Genomic DNA, 13,773 nt, shown 5'->3' with positions numbered 1-13,773 from the left:
GGTTGTGGGTGTACAGTGGGCGTGTGGGGGGTGGGGCAGGTGGTGGACTTACAGTGGGTGTAGGGGGTGAGATGTGGGAGGGGCGGGGACTGAGGGAGGGAGGGGGGAGCACACACTACACCTGACAAACAGGAGTGTGTGAGTGAGGTGCCTTTGGGAACACCACGAGGCTGATCCCTACAGCCAAATACAGCACCTAGCACTTGCCCCCCACACCCACACACGAAGCCCACTCACACACCCACCTGCGGCTCACATTAACATATACACTGTGGCGTGAAACGCTGAATAAATGCAATAGTGCGGGTACGAGCCAGTCCAGCAAGCAGTGAGACTGGTCCAAGATGCCCACAGAGAGAGAGGAAGAGAGAGAGAGGGAGAGAAGAGAGAGAGAGAGATGTGAGTGTGGGCGTAGGGGATGGGTGGTGGGCGGGGTGGCAGGACCGGGGCACAGAAAGAGGTGTGAGGAACAGCGGCTAGTCAGTCTGGCTTGAGCTGTGGCCGCGGACACCACACACACACACACACGCGATTCCATTTTTCCACCCTCCGTCCCAACCTCACTGAGCCGCTACCAACTCCGACCTGCCTGCCTCTCTACACCTCCTCCACGACGGCGGCTACACCCCCACCTACACCCTACGGTAAGCCAGTGTATCTGTCTCCCACGTACACCTGAATCGTCAGTATATCCCAACAGTCCCTGGGGTATAACGCTATATACCTCTGGCGCCACGGCTAATACCATCACTAAACCCAACCCCATAGGAACATTCTTATTATTTCAAGTTAACAGGAAGACTTCAGGACTCACGAACAGACAGTATACCTCGAGTATGTCGTGTATGCTGCTCGGCTAATGGATAATTGTTATAAAATAATCTCAAAGAGGTTCCGTGTCCTCGTCTGTTAATGGGGGTCCTCACCCCACCCACCCCACACACTGTGGGGAAGAATTACTCCTGTTGTGTTTACCTGTTGAGATTTTGCCGTTGTATTGGTCTCCTGTTGAGTCGAATGCCACACTTGTTTTTTTTTCAGTGGTGGATACATGCAACAGGGAGATTTACAACGGTACACCAACGGTAAGGAATTCGCTACTGTACACGAACCCAGGGTGGGAAAATTCTCAACAAGTAGATGAATACAACAGGAAAGTTCTCAACAGGGAGACGAATTCAACAGGGGGGAATCTCAACAGATGAACACAACAGGGTAATTCTCAACAGTAGACGAATACAACGAGAGAATTCGCTGCTACCCACGAATACAACAGATAATATTCGATATTGTAAACGAGGAAATTCAATTTATTGTTGTACACGAATCCAATTCGCTACTGCATATGACTATATAGTGAACAAGTGCCACTTTGCATCAAGGAGCGGTAGGTCCCTCCTCTCAACCCTGGCACTACAAGGCACTAACTACTACAAGGAGCCTACAACAGTCAAATATGACCCTTAATGTGAACAATTTGACTTGACTTAACTCTTCTATGTGAGTGGCTCTCTCCCTGTGTCGTGGTGTAGATTGGGGTAAAATTTGACTTGGAGGATTAGGGTATGTGCACAAATTACCTTGTGTATGTGTGTGTGTGTGTGTGTGTGTGTGTGTGTGTGTGTGTGTGTGTGTGTGTGTGTGTGTGTGTGTGTGTGTGTGTGTGTGTACTAATCAGATCAAAACTGGTGTGTGTGTGTATGCCAATTGGATCAAAGCAAAGTGTGTGTGTGTAGCAATTAAAGCAAGTTTTGTGTGTGTATGTGTGTACTAATTGGATCAGAGCTACAGTGTGTGTGTGTGTGTGTGTGTGTGTGTGTGTGTGTGTGTGTGTGTGTGTGTGTGTGTGTGTGTGTGTGTGTGTGTGTGTGTGTGCGCACCGAGCACAATAAACACCAAACAACCAGTGTTTGGGACCACCAGATCAACAACGGCTCACCGCCCTCATGTCGGCCCCACAAAAAACAACAAATATAACAGACTGTGATGTTTGACAATTATCCAATCAGACGGGAAGTTGTTGACGGTGATTTTGACGCATTTAAGATAGGTAGACGAGGAAGCTCATCTACGGAGAAGGTGTTAGTAGACAAGAAAGAGAACCCCGCAAGGAGCCTAAAGCATTACGATATACAAAACTGAAAATTTCAAATTCTATATGAATTTCGAATTTTTGAATCTAATTATGAATTTCGAAGAAATATAACCCAAATATAATATAATTAATAATAATATTGTATTTATTTATATATAATATATATATATATATGAGGGTGCTTCAGGAATTTGCCTGTTTAGGCTACCTGACAACGGATTCCTATATAGATAGCCATAACTTATATAGATGCAAGGTGAGGATTTTTTTTTGTGTCGCAAATCCTTTCATGTAGCCTAAGGCAGCTGTATTGATTGATATGTACCTACAGCACTTAGCTACAGCTATAGCACGCATGTGGTAGAACTTAGGCTATGTATGTTGGTTGAAACGGATTAGTCTAGTTTCTGTGCGGTGTTGGGGGGTGAGTGTGGTGTATGTGTGTGTGAGCCGGAAAAGTGTGGTCGACTAGGGGTTGTGGGGGTGTGTGTGGGGGGGGGGGGTTGAACCAGTGCCATCACCGAAGTATGATAATGACTGAGTTTTCGTCACACTTGTTGATTTGCGCTACTCTTCTTCCTGCCCTTAATCCTTCTACGTGTCTCTCTCTATCTCTATCTCCCTTACTTTCGTTCTCAAGATTTTTCCCTATCTTCGCCTTTAAGACCTTTTTATGTATATCTCAAACTGTCATCTTGCTAATGAACTGTCATGTAATTTCTGTCAGACTGTTGTTATAATGTCATATTGTTCCATAACTTGTTCATATTCACACTTGTGACCAGCAGCTGTCACGCTGTCACAGTGACCAGCAGCTGTCACGCTGTCATAGTGACCAGCAGCTGTCACACTGTCACAGTGACCAGCTTCTGTCAAGCTGTTAAAAAATGTTTGGCGTGTCATACTAACACGAACAACTGACACTATACTGTCACGTTATCATGCCAGTGTCATGTTATAATGGAACATGACATTCCTTCCTGTTATATATATACATTAAGCTCAATACTGTATGTACACTTTGCAGTCCTGTCACTATGTTCTAGTCCAGTCCTGTCACTATGTTCTAGTCCAGTCCTGTCACTATGTTCTGTCCAGTTCTGTTACTATGCTCTGTCCAGTCCTGTCACTATGCTCTGTCCAGTCCTGTCACTATGCTCTGTCCAGTCCTGTCACTATGCTCTGTCCAGTCCTGTCACTATGTTCTGTCCAGCCCTGTCACTATGTTCTGTCCAATCCTGTCACTATGTTCTGTCCAGTCCTGTCACTATGTTCTGTCCAGTCCTGTCACTATGTTCTGTCCAGTCCTGTCACTATGCTCTGTCCAGTCCTGTCACTATGTTCTGTCCAGTCCTATCACTATGCTCTGTCCAGTCCTGTCACTATGTTCTGTCCAGCCCTGTCACTATGTTCTGTCCAATCCTGTCACTATGTTCTGTCCAGTCCTGTCACTATGTTCTGTCCAGTCCTGTCACTATGTTCTGTCCAGTCCTGTCACTATGCTCTGTCCAGTCCTGTCACTATGTTCTGTCCAGCCCTGTCACTATGTTCTGTCCAATCCTGTCACTATGCTCTGTCCAATCCTGTCACTATGCTCTGTCCAGTCCTGTCACTATGCTCTGTCCAGTCCTGTCACTATGCTCTGTCCAGCCCTGTCACTATGTTCTGTCCAATCCTGTCACTATGTTCTGTCCAGTCCTGTCACTATGTTCTGTCCAGTCCTGTCACTATGTTCTGTCCAGTCCTGTCACTATGCTCTGTCCAGTCCTGTCACTATGTTCTGTCCAGTCCTATCACTATGCTCTGTCCAGTCCTGTCACTATGTTCTGTCCAGCCCTGTCACTATGTTCTGTCCAATCCTGTCACTATGTTCTGTCCAGTCCTGTCACTATGTTCTGTCCAGTCCTGTCACTATGTTCTGTCCAGTCCTGTCACTATGTTCTGTCCAGTCCTGTCACTATGTTCTGTCCAGTCCTGTCACTATGTTCTGTCCAGTCCTGTCACTATGTTCTGTCCAGTCCTGTCACTATGTTCTGTCCAGTCCTGTCACTATGCTCTATCCAGTCCTGTCACTATGTTCTGTCCAGTTCTGTTACTATGCTCTGTCCAGTCCTGTCACTATGTTCTGTCCAGTCCTGTCACTATGTTCTGTCCAGTCCTGTCACTATGCTCCAGTCCTGTCACTATGCTCCAGTCCTGTCACTATGCTCCAGTCCTGTCACTATGCTCTGTCCAGTCCTGTCACTATGCTCTGTCCAGTCCTGCTCAACCGGCGCCCAGGAACTTAAATCCGACATTCTTTGCTCCACATTTTTTACGACGTTTTATAATGATCAATTTATCGATATATTTCTCCATTGATAGATATTTCTTTATCTGTATATTTCTGTGTCGATATATTTCTCTTTTTTATCGATATATTTCTATTTTTTATCGATATATTTCTATTTTTATCGATATATTTATCTTTTTTATCGATATATTTCTATTTTTATCGATATATTTCTATTTTTTATCGATATATTTTTATATTTGTTATCGATATATTTCTCCCTTTGTCGACATATTTCTCACTTCATCGATATATTCCTCTCTATTGATATGTTTCTTTATCAATATATTTCCTCACTTTTTTATATATTTCTCATATATTTCTATGTTGATATAATTAGTGCTTATTATTCCATTGCTCTATTATGTTGGTCTATTTATCTATTGGTCTCTATTGATCTATTTATCTATTGGTTTATTGATTGTCATATATATATATATATATATATATATATATATATATATATATATATATATATATATATATATATATATATATAAATTTGGATATTTTTCAGTTCATATATTTATATGTTTATCTATTGATCTGTTCATCAGTTGAGCTGTTTATCTACTGATATATTTATCTATTGAGATGTCGATCTATTTATCTATTAGAGTTTGTGGGTTGTTATCTATGCTTCTATGGATCTGGCTCTGGTCTATTGTGTGGCGAGGCTACGGTGAATTATTTTCATTCACTATTGAGGTAATTATGACTGGGACCAGGGATGGATTACCCAACAGGTTTCGTAGGGGGGCCCCTTCAGCTGATGGGGGCCTGGAAGGGCCCCTCCAGAACATGGGGGGGGGGGGCCACCAACCCAGCACTTCCCTACGGGCTCACCATAGCCCGTGCTACTTGGAACTTTGTTCCAGGTAGCGAATCTTTAACAACAACAATTCAGCACTTTTTTGTACCTTAAAAAGGGGGAAATGGTAAACTACTAACTACAAGGTGGTTTAGTAATTTATAGTAAATCTTTTAGAGACCTTTTTTGAGGCTTTTCAGTACGTACTATATAATATTTTGTAATTATTATAATTTTAGTATGTATATAAGTTTTGCTTGCTTTGATGTATACTTGCCCATGTATACTTGTATACTTTGATGTATACCCTGAGCCTTTATGTGCCTCTGTAACCCTTTCCACTAGCACCCACAAGATGGGTATGGGGTGCATAATAAATGAACTAAACTAACTAAAAACTGATGTATACTTTTATGTTCTGGAAAAGGGGAATTAAAACATAGAAGTATATGTATATGCATCATCAATGTATCCCTCTGCAAAACTATGCATTAACATAACTGATAATTAACAATTGCAAATTATTATATGAGGTGTTAACAGGTATGTGTTTAGTGTCTTGAGTAGTCATACTGACTAGAAGGTGGTGGGGGGGGGCATTTTGCTGGGTTGCCCAGAGGGTCCGGGTTCGATTCCGGGCGCCGGCGAGAAACAATGGGCAGAGTTAATTTCACCCTGATGCCCCTGTTACCTAGCAGTAAAATAGGTACCTGGGTGTTAGTCAGCTGTCACGGGCTGCTTCCTAGGGGGTGGAGGCCTGGTCGAGGACCGGGCCGCGGGGACACTAAGCCCCGAAATCATCTTAAGATAACCTCATCAAGAGGACCAAAAAACAGATTCCAATCTGGAACAGTAAAAAAACAGATTCGAATCTGGAACAGTAAAAAAACAGATTCGAATCTGGAACAGTAAAAAAACAGATTCGAATCTGGAACAGTAAAAAAACAGATTCGAATCTGGAACAGTAAAAAAACAGATTCGAATCTATCTGGAACAGTAATCTGGAACTTCGATCTGGAATAATCTAGAGCCGAAGCCTGAGGCAAGATTTTTTGAAACGGTTCGTGCACATTATTCTTCAGGAATTCTTTAATAAGTCATTAATTTGTGTTTTAACACTGGATAGCGACAGTGGATATATATTGTATTTTTTTTAGATATTGTTTAGAAATTCAAGATTTTGTTTTGATCCCAAAAGACTGATAGCGAAATATTTTATACATAGATTTATTTAATTCTAATTTTATTTAATTATTTAATTTACATAGATTTATACATAGATTTATTTAAATTATTTACCTGCATAAAAAAGCACTTATTTCTTCTCAACCAGCACTACCGTCCTCTCCTCCCCCCCCCCCCCCCCGCCACCACTCTCCCCCCCCCCATCCCCCCCAAACACTCCCCCCTACTCTCTCACCCCCCCCCCATCCCCCACACACTCCCCCACCATCTTTCCAAGGACGCAGCCCTGCCACACCCGCCTCTGACCAACCTGTCCTCTAAATAGAACGTCGCATTTTGACGTATAGTCTGCCTAAGGGCAAAAATCCTCGTACTGGATAATGGCAGCGGCTGGCGAAATTGACGTACTGTCCCGTTTTCTGTTTTGGGTCCTCTGGTTGATTAGGCTAAGGGCACTTTAGTACGGGAGTTTCTTAACGTTGGGAAAGTTTAGAAGGATGCTCTAACACTGCCAGGATATCTTCAAATAAGGATTACGGGGTTATTCATGCCCATGCTGCCTCTTGGGTGGTTTAATCTTCATCAATCAATCTTCAAACAAGGATCCAATACTCCCACATATCTCTACGGCTCTCCAGGATCTCTAGACCAAGTCTCCTGCCTTCTGCAGGCGATGAGTCACAATAACGTGGCTAAAGTATGTTGACCAGACCACACACTAGAAAGTGAAGGGACGACAACGTTTCGGTCCGTCCTGGACCATTCTCAAGTCTAATGAGTCGATGATATCGACTTGAGAATGGTCCAGGACGGACCGAAACGTCGTCGTCACTTCACCTTCTATTGCGTGGTCTGGTCAACATACTCCTGCCTTCTTTTTTGAGATATATACAAGAGTTGTTACATTCTTGTACAGCCACTAGTACGCGTAGCGTTTCGGGCAAGTCCCTAATCCTATGGTCCCTGAATACGATCCCCTGCCGCGAAGAATCGTTTTTTCATCCAAGTACACATTTTACTGTTGCGTTAAACAGAGGCTACAGTTAAGGAATTGCGCCCAGTAAATCCTCCCCGGCCAGGATACGAGCCCATGACATAGCGCTCGCGGAACGCCAGGCGAGTGTCTTACCACTACACCACGGAGACTGTTCTCTACTCCCTTCACAAACACACTGCTCAATAGTGTCTCCTAACACCTGTATGGATTTAAAATAGGAAAATCCCTCTTGGGGTAAGTTGTTAGTTGTATAAGAAGATGATTCAGACAAGAGAGGGATTAGTAGGCTGCATATTCCTCGACTGTTAGGATGCAGGTGACATTGTCCCGCACGTGAGACCCTTACTCAAGTTAGAGAAGCAGGCTGGTGTATACCTGGAGTATACCTGTTACGGGTTTCGTGAGTTCTACTCCCTGATCCCTGTATGAATGGCAAATTGGATTAGGTGTTTTCAAGGGGGCTGAAAAATGGCTTCTAGACCTCAACCCAGCCAAGTGTAAAGGTTAGGGGAGTATCTTTCAATAAGGAAGCCAAGGGTTAGAGGGAGCATAGAGGTATCGTTAGATTGGGAGGAGGTGACGAGCGGAGTTGTTGTTGTTATAGATTCAGCTACTCGGAACAAGTTCCAAGTAGCACGGGCTATGGTGAGCCCGTAACTTACCTAACTTGAGGGAGCCGGTCGGCCGAGCGGATAGGCACGCTGGACTTGTGATCCTGTGGTCCCGGGTTCGATCCCGGGCGCCGGCGAGAAACAATGGGCAGAGTTTTTTCACCCTATGCCCCTGTTACCTAGCAGTAAAATTGGTGCCTGGGTGTTAGTCAGCTGTCACGGGCTGCTTCCTGGGGGTGGAGGCCTGGTCGAGGACCGGGCCGCGGGGACACTAAAGCCCCGAAATCATCTCAAGGTAACCTCAATATACCTGGCACAGGAGCAGGGCAGGAGCAGAGTACCACAAGGGTCAATATCATCACCCATCATATTGGGTCCTTAACATAGACCATTGGCTCCGTCTCATCAATATATCTTCTTATCTTGAGGCTATCTTGAGATGATTTCGGGGCTTAGCGTCCCCGCGGCCCGGTCCTCGACCAGGCCTCCTTTTTGTTACACACCCCCAGGAAGCAGCCCGTAGCAGCTGTCTAACTCCCAGGTACCTATTTACTGCTAGGTAACAGGGGCATCAGGGTGAAAGAAACATTTTGCCCACTTGTTTTGCCCCGGGTTCGATCCCCGCCTCCACCGGGGATCGAACCCGGAACCTCAGGACTACGAATCCGAAGCGCTGTCCACCCAGCTGTCAGGCCCCCTTAGACGACACAAGACTAACAAAGAGGAATAATAAGAATTTGATTGTCATTATGGGCCAAGGGATCTGGCCACACACTACAGGGGGGGGGGCTGAAAAATGGCTTCTAGACCTCAACCCAGCCAAGTGTAATGTTACGAAGATAGGAACAGAAGTGAAAAGACCTGCGCATACATAAATGATGAAGATAATGACATCAGCGGCATATGCCATACTGGCCAGCGTCCGTGTATCATTCAGAAATGTGGATAACGTATTTATCAAAGTCCAGTTACCTCCTATGTGAGACCTATTCATGACTGTGAAGCCCTGGCATAGATCGTTATGAAACCCCACACAAAAAACTACAATATGTCCAAAGATATGCAACGAAGCTGGTCCTGGAGCTGTGGGGCCTGAGCTACGAGGAAGGACCGAGGGACCGGGCCCTCGTCACTGGGAGAGAAGTCACAGAGTGAACATAGTAGCGATGCGTAAGATAATGAGGAGACTCGACTTATTAGATAGAAATATAGCAAACGAGGGAGGCATAGATGAGATCCAATTGAGAAATGTCAGGATAATTGAAAATGGTTAAGCCATTATTAAATTTCAAATGTAAATATGGTTAAAAAGAGTAGGAAGCGATAAGAAATTATGTTTGAAAGGCGGGGCCAAGAGCTGATGCTCGACCCTGCAAGAACATCTTAATGAATGCTTCACTCACCCATTTCATACGCACTTGCACTCAACAATTCATTTAACACAGGGAGCACACACACAAGTTGGAAAGTGAGTACCCAGATGAGCCACAGTGACGTTAGAAAGAACTTTTTCAGTGTCAGAGTAGTTAACGGATGGAATGCATTAGGCAGTGATGTGGTGGAGGCTGACTCCATACACAGTTTCAAATGTAGATATGATAGAGCCCAGTAGGCCCAGGAACCTGTACACCTGTTGATTGACGGTTGACCTAAGGCGGGACCTAAGAGCCGAAGCTCAACCACCGCAAGCACAACTAGGTGAATACACACACACACACACACACACACACACACACACACACACACACACACACACACACACACACACACACACACACACACACACACACACACACACACACACACACAGGAATCGCGTACACGGGAAACACACACGTACACAGGAAACTAGTGTACAGGAACCTGTACACCTGTTGATTGACAGTTGAGAGGCGGGACCAAAGAGCCAAAGCTCAACCCCCGCAAGCACAGTGAGTACAATTAGATGAGTACACACACACACACTCAACATGCCCAAGTGTTGAAGGTGCTGAAACTTGAATCATATGACAGGAGACCAAAAGGACTGTACACAGTGAAGGGGAACTAACCCCCTGTGAACAACTAGAGAAAAAGACCTGGCAGTGGACACCAAACCTGACTTCTGAGACTCACATAAACACAATAACATCAGCAGCGTTGACCAGACCACACACTAGAAATTGAAGGGACGACGACAATCGACTTGAGAATGGTCCAGGACGGACCGAAACGTCGTCGTCCCTTCAATTTCTAGTGTGTGGTCTGGTCAACATACTTCAGCCACGTTATTGTGACTCATCGCCTGCATCAGCAGCGTACTCTACACCAGCAACAGTCAACACATCGTTCAGGAACCTAAATAGGGAGGCATTTAGATCGCTATACACCGCCTACATAAGACCTGTTTTAGAGTATGTCGCCTCGTCGTGGAACCCCATCTAAAAAAATCAATACTAGGAAACTCGAAAAGGTTTAGAAGTTTGCAACGAGCCTCGTCCCAGAACGCCATTTATAATTTTAAAAGTAGATATGATAGGCAAATACGACATTGGATTAGAGAACTGATAGCTAGGAAGGCGAGGTCCAAGAACTGGAGCTCGACCCAGCAGGAGCATATAGATGGGTACACCCTCTGATGCCCTCCCAGTGACAAGTCGAGGCCATGAGAGGGAAAGTTGGTACGTCGAGTTGTGATGCTGGTCCATGGTGGCACCTGGTGGTCCATGGTGGCACCTGGTGGTCCATGGTGCCACCTGGTGGTCCATGGTGGTCCATGGTGCCACCTGGTGGTCCATGGTGCCACCTGGTGGTCCATGGTGCCACCTGGTGGTCTATGGTGGTCCATGGTGCCACCTGGTGGTCTATGGTGCCACCTGGTGGTCTATGGTGGTCCATGGTGCCACCTGGTGGTCCATTGGTGGCACCTGGTGGTCCATGGTGGCCACCTGGTGGTCCATGGTGCCACCTGGTGGTCCATGGTGCCACCTGGTGGTCCATGGTGCCACCTGGTGGTCCATGGTGGCACCTGGTGGTCCATGGTGGCACCTGGTGGTCCATGGTGCAACCTGGTGGTCCATGGTGGCACCTGGTGGTCCATGGTGGCACCTGGTGGTCCATGGTGCCACCTGGTGGTCTATGGTGCCACCTGGTGGTCCATGGTGGCACCTGGTGGTCCATGGTGGCACCTGGTGGTTCATGGTGGCACCTGGTGGTCCATGGTGACACCTGGTGGTCCATGGTGGCACCTGGTGGTCCATGGTGGCACCTGGTGGTCCATGGTGCCACCTGGCCCCTGTGAGGGCCACCTGGCCCCTGTGAGGGCCACCTGGCCCCTGTGAGGGCCACCTGGTGGTCCATGCTGGCACCTGGTGGTCCATGGTGCCACCTGGCGCCTGTGAGGGCCACCTGGTGGTCCATGCTGGCACCTGGTGGTCCATGGTGGCACCTGGTTGTCCATGGTGCCACCTGGCGCCTGTGAGGGCCACCTGGTGGTCCATACTGGCACCTGGTGGTCCATGATGCCACCTGGTGGTCCATGGTGGCACCTGGTGGTCCATGGTGGCACCTGGTGGTCCATGGTGGCACCTGGTGGTCCATGGTGGCACCTGGTGGTCCATGGTGGCACCTGGTGGTCCATGGTGGCACCTGGTGGTCCATGGTGGCACCTGGTGGTCCATGGTGGCACCTGGTGGTCCATGGTGGCACCTGGTGGTCCATGGTGACACCTGGTGGTCCATGGTGGCACCTGGTGGTCCATGGTGCCACCTGGTGGTCCATGGTGCTACCTGGAGGTCCATGGTGCCACCTGGTGGTCCATGGTGCCACCTGGTGGTCCATGGTGCCACCTGGTGGTCCATGGTGCCACCTGGTGCCTGTGAGGGCCACCTGGTGCCACCATGGTGCCACCTGGTGCCCCCCCCCCTCCTCCCTCCAAGCATGGTACCAGGGCCAGCAAGACACGGTCGGCCTGGCGCTGCTCCGTACACCAAACCTTCACATTCAGTGTTGTTTGTTGTGGCTACAAGTTCCCAACTGTTACTACCGCCGGGTCAGTCCCTCTCACTTCCCTCCCTCCCTCCCTCCCCCCCCCCCTACCTCACTCCTTAAGTGAGGGAAGCGTTATTACCAAAGATATTGTCTATTTGTCATTTATATGGTGTATTGAAGTACCAGGTATCGTAATTAAGGTACTCCAGACTAGGTCGGTCTACTGCTATAATGTCCAGCGTATATGGAGAACCGACGAGACCAATTGTCTAAGTGACAGTTGACGAGATACAGGGACACGTACCCCTGATGTGTCCTCGTTACCTTGAATGAGTGATAGCCGAGGGGGTCCGAATACACTTTCGCTGGAGGAACAGCTGGCCCTCGAGTGTGAGCTATCACTCAAGGTCTTGACGGCTTAGAAAGTTCCGGGATTTCAACAAGTAAACTGAAGTGGGTACTCGGGGTGCACCTTGGCCTTGATGGAGTGGGTGAGAGAGGAGGGAGAGAGAGAGGCCTGGTGGAGGGTAGGAGGGAGGGAGGAGTGATGGGAGGGAGGGAAGCATGTAGAAGGGGGAGTTAAAGTATGGTGTAGGCATTTAGAAATACCATATTCTGAAATGCTGCTTGAGCAACATCTGGCTCTCCAGGCAGGCAGGCAGGCTGGCAGGCAGGCAGGCAGGCAGGCAGGCAGGCAGGCAGGCAGGCAGGCAGGCAGGCTGGCAGGCAGGCAGGCAGGCAGGCAGGCAGGCAGGCAGGCAGGCAGGCAGGCAGGCTGGCAGGCAGGCAGGCAGGCAGGCAGGCAGGCAGGCTGGCAGGCAGGCAGGCAGGCAGGCAGGCAGGCAGGCAGGCAGGCTGGCAGGCAGGCAGGCAGGCAGGCAGGCAGGCAGGCAGGCAGGCAGGCTGGCAGGCTGGCAGGCAGGCAGGCAGGCAGGCAGGCAGGCTGGCAGCCGAGATAAATATTGACAGCCGTCGGCACTTGACCTGACCGTCTCTTATTACTCACAATGATAACACCACTATTTACATCACCCTCAAAGCAGCATGTACAACACTCCCCAATAGGAAGAAAACCCGCTGGCTTGTTCATCCTATCACTCGTACCCCAGACGCAGCTGGGGACCTACACCCTCCGGTTCGCTCTCTTAAGTAAACACATCTCTCAGAACCTTTGCCCAACCTTTAAACCCACCTTATCTTGCAGGTGCAAAGTGGAGCAAGCTTCTAAGAACTACACTCTTGTGACACATAGTGTTTTCCTGAGAGATAATTTCTAATATCTCTTGAGAGAGCGATGTCTCTCAATGTCAAGGTAGTATAGCTATCTCTCGTCCCAAAGGTACGACAACTTCGCTGCTCTACTGTTAATTTTTTGTTCAATTTTGCGCCAGAGGGGCGAGTTTATTGAGTGGCGGGCCAATCAGGCTTGTGGTGGATATGTGGGCCTGCGGGCCGCTCCAAGCAACAGTCTGGTAGATCAAGCTCTCACAAGTCAAGCCTAACCCCCGGGAGCCTGGACTTGGGGAGTAGAAGAAGTGCCAGAAACCCAACCAAGCAGGTATCAAGCAGGTATGGAATATGGTCTCCAACGATCCTGTCCTCTTAAAAAGAACGTCGCTTTTGGCCGTTTGCCCGTATGGCCGAATATGGACGTAATTTGAAAATGAAAAAAATTAATATAAATTTGGGATTTTTTTTTCAACAACAGTAAGTTAAGGGTCCTCTGATAGGTTAGGTGGGCAGGAAATTCTCATAAAGTTTCAAAACGGTATG

At 47.6% G+C, this 13,773-nt stretch overlaps 1 protein-coding gene across 1 annotated transcript in view; it reads left to right on the top strand.

Moving 5' to 3' along the window:
- The first annotated feature begins 471 nt into the window (after window positions 1-471).
- The window catches only part of LOC123768120 (titin), a 212,002-nt gene continuing 198,700 nt past the window's right edge, over window positions 472-13,773 (top strand). The window contains 1 exon segment of the mRNA XM_069306921.1: window positions 472-644. The gene's annotated coding sequence lies outside the window, so the exon portion shown is untranslated.

This window comes from Procambarus clarkii, chromosome 59 (assembly GCF_040958095.1).
Source record: "Procambarus clarkii isolate CNS0578487 chromosome 59, FALCON_Pclarkii_2.0, whole genome shotgun sequence".
Classification (NCBI taxonomy): Eukaryota; Metazoa; Arthropoda; class Malacostraca; order Decapoda; family Cambaridae; genus Procambarus; species Procambarus clarkii.
This window is presented reverse-complemented; position numbering and strand designations above follow the sequence as displayed.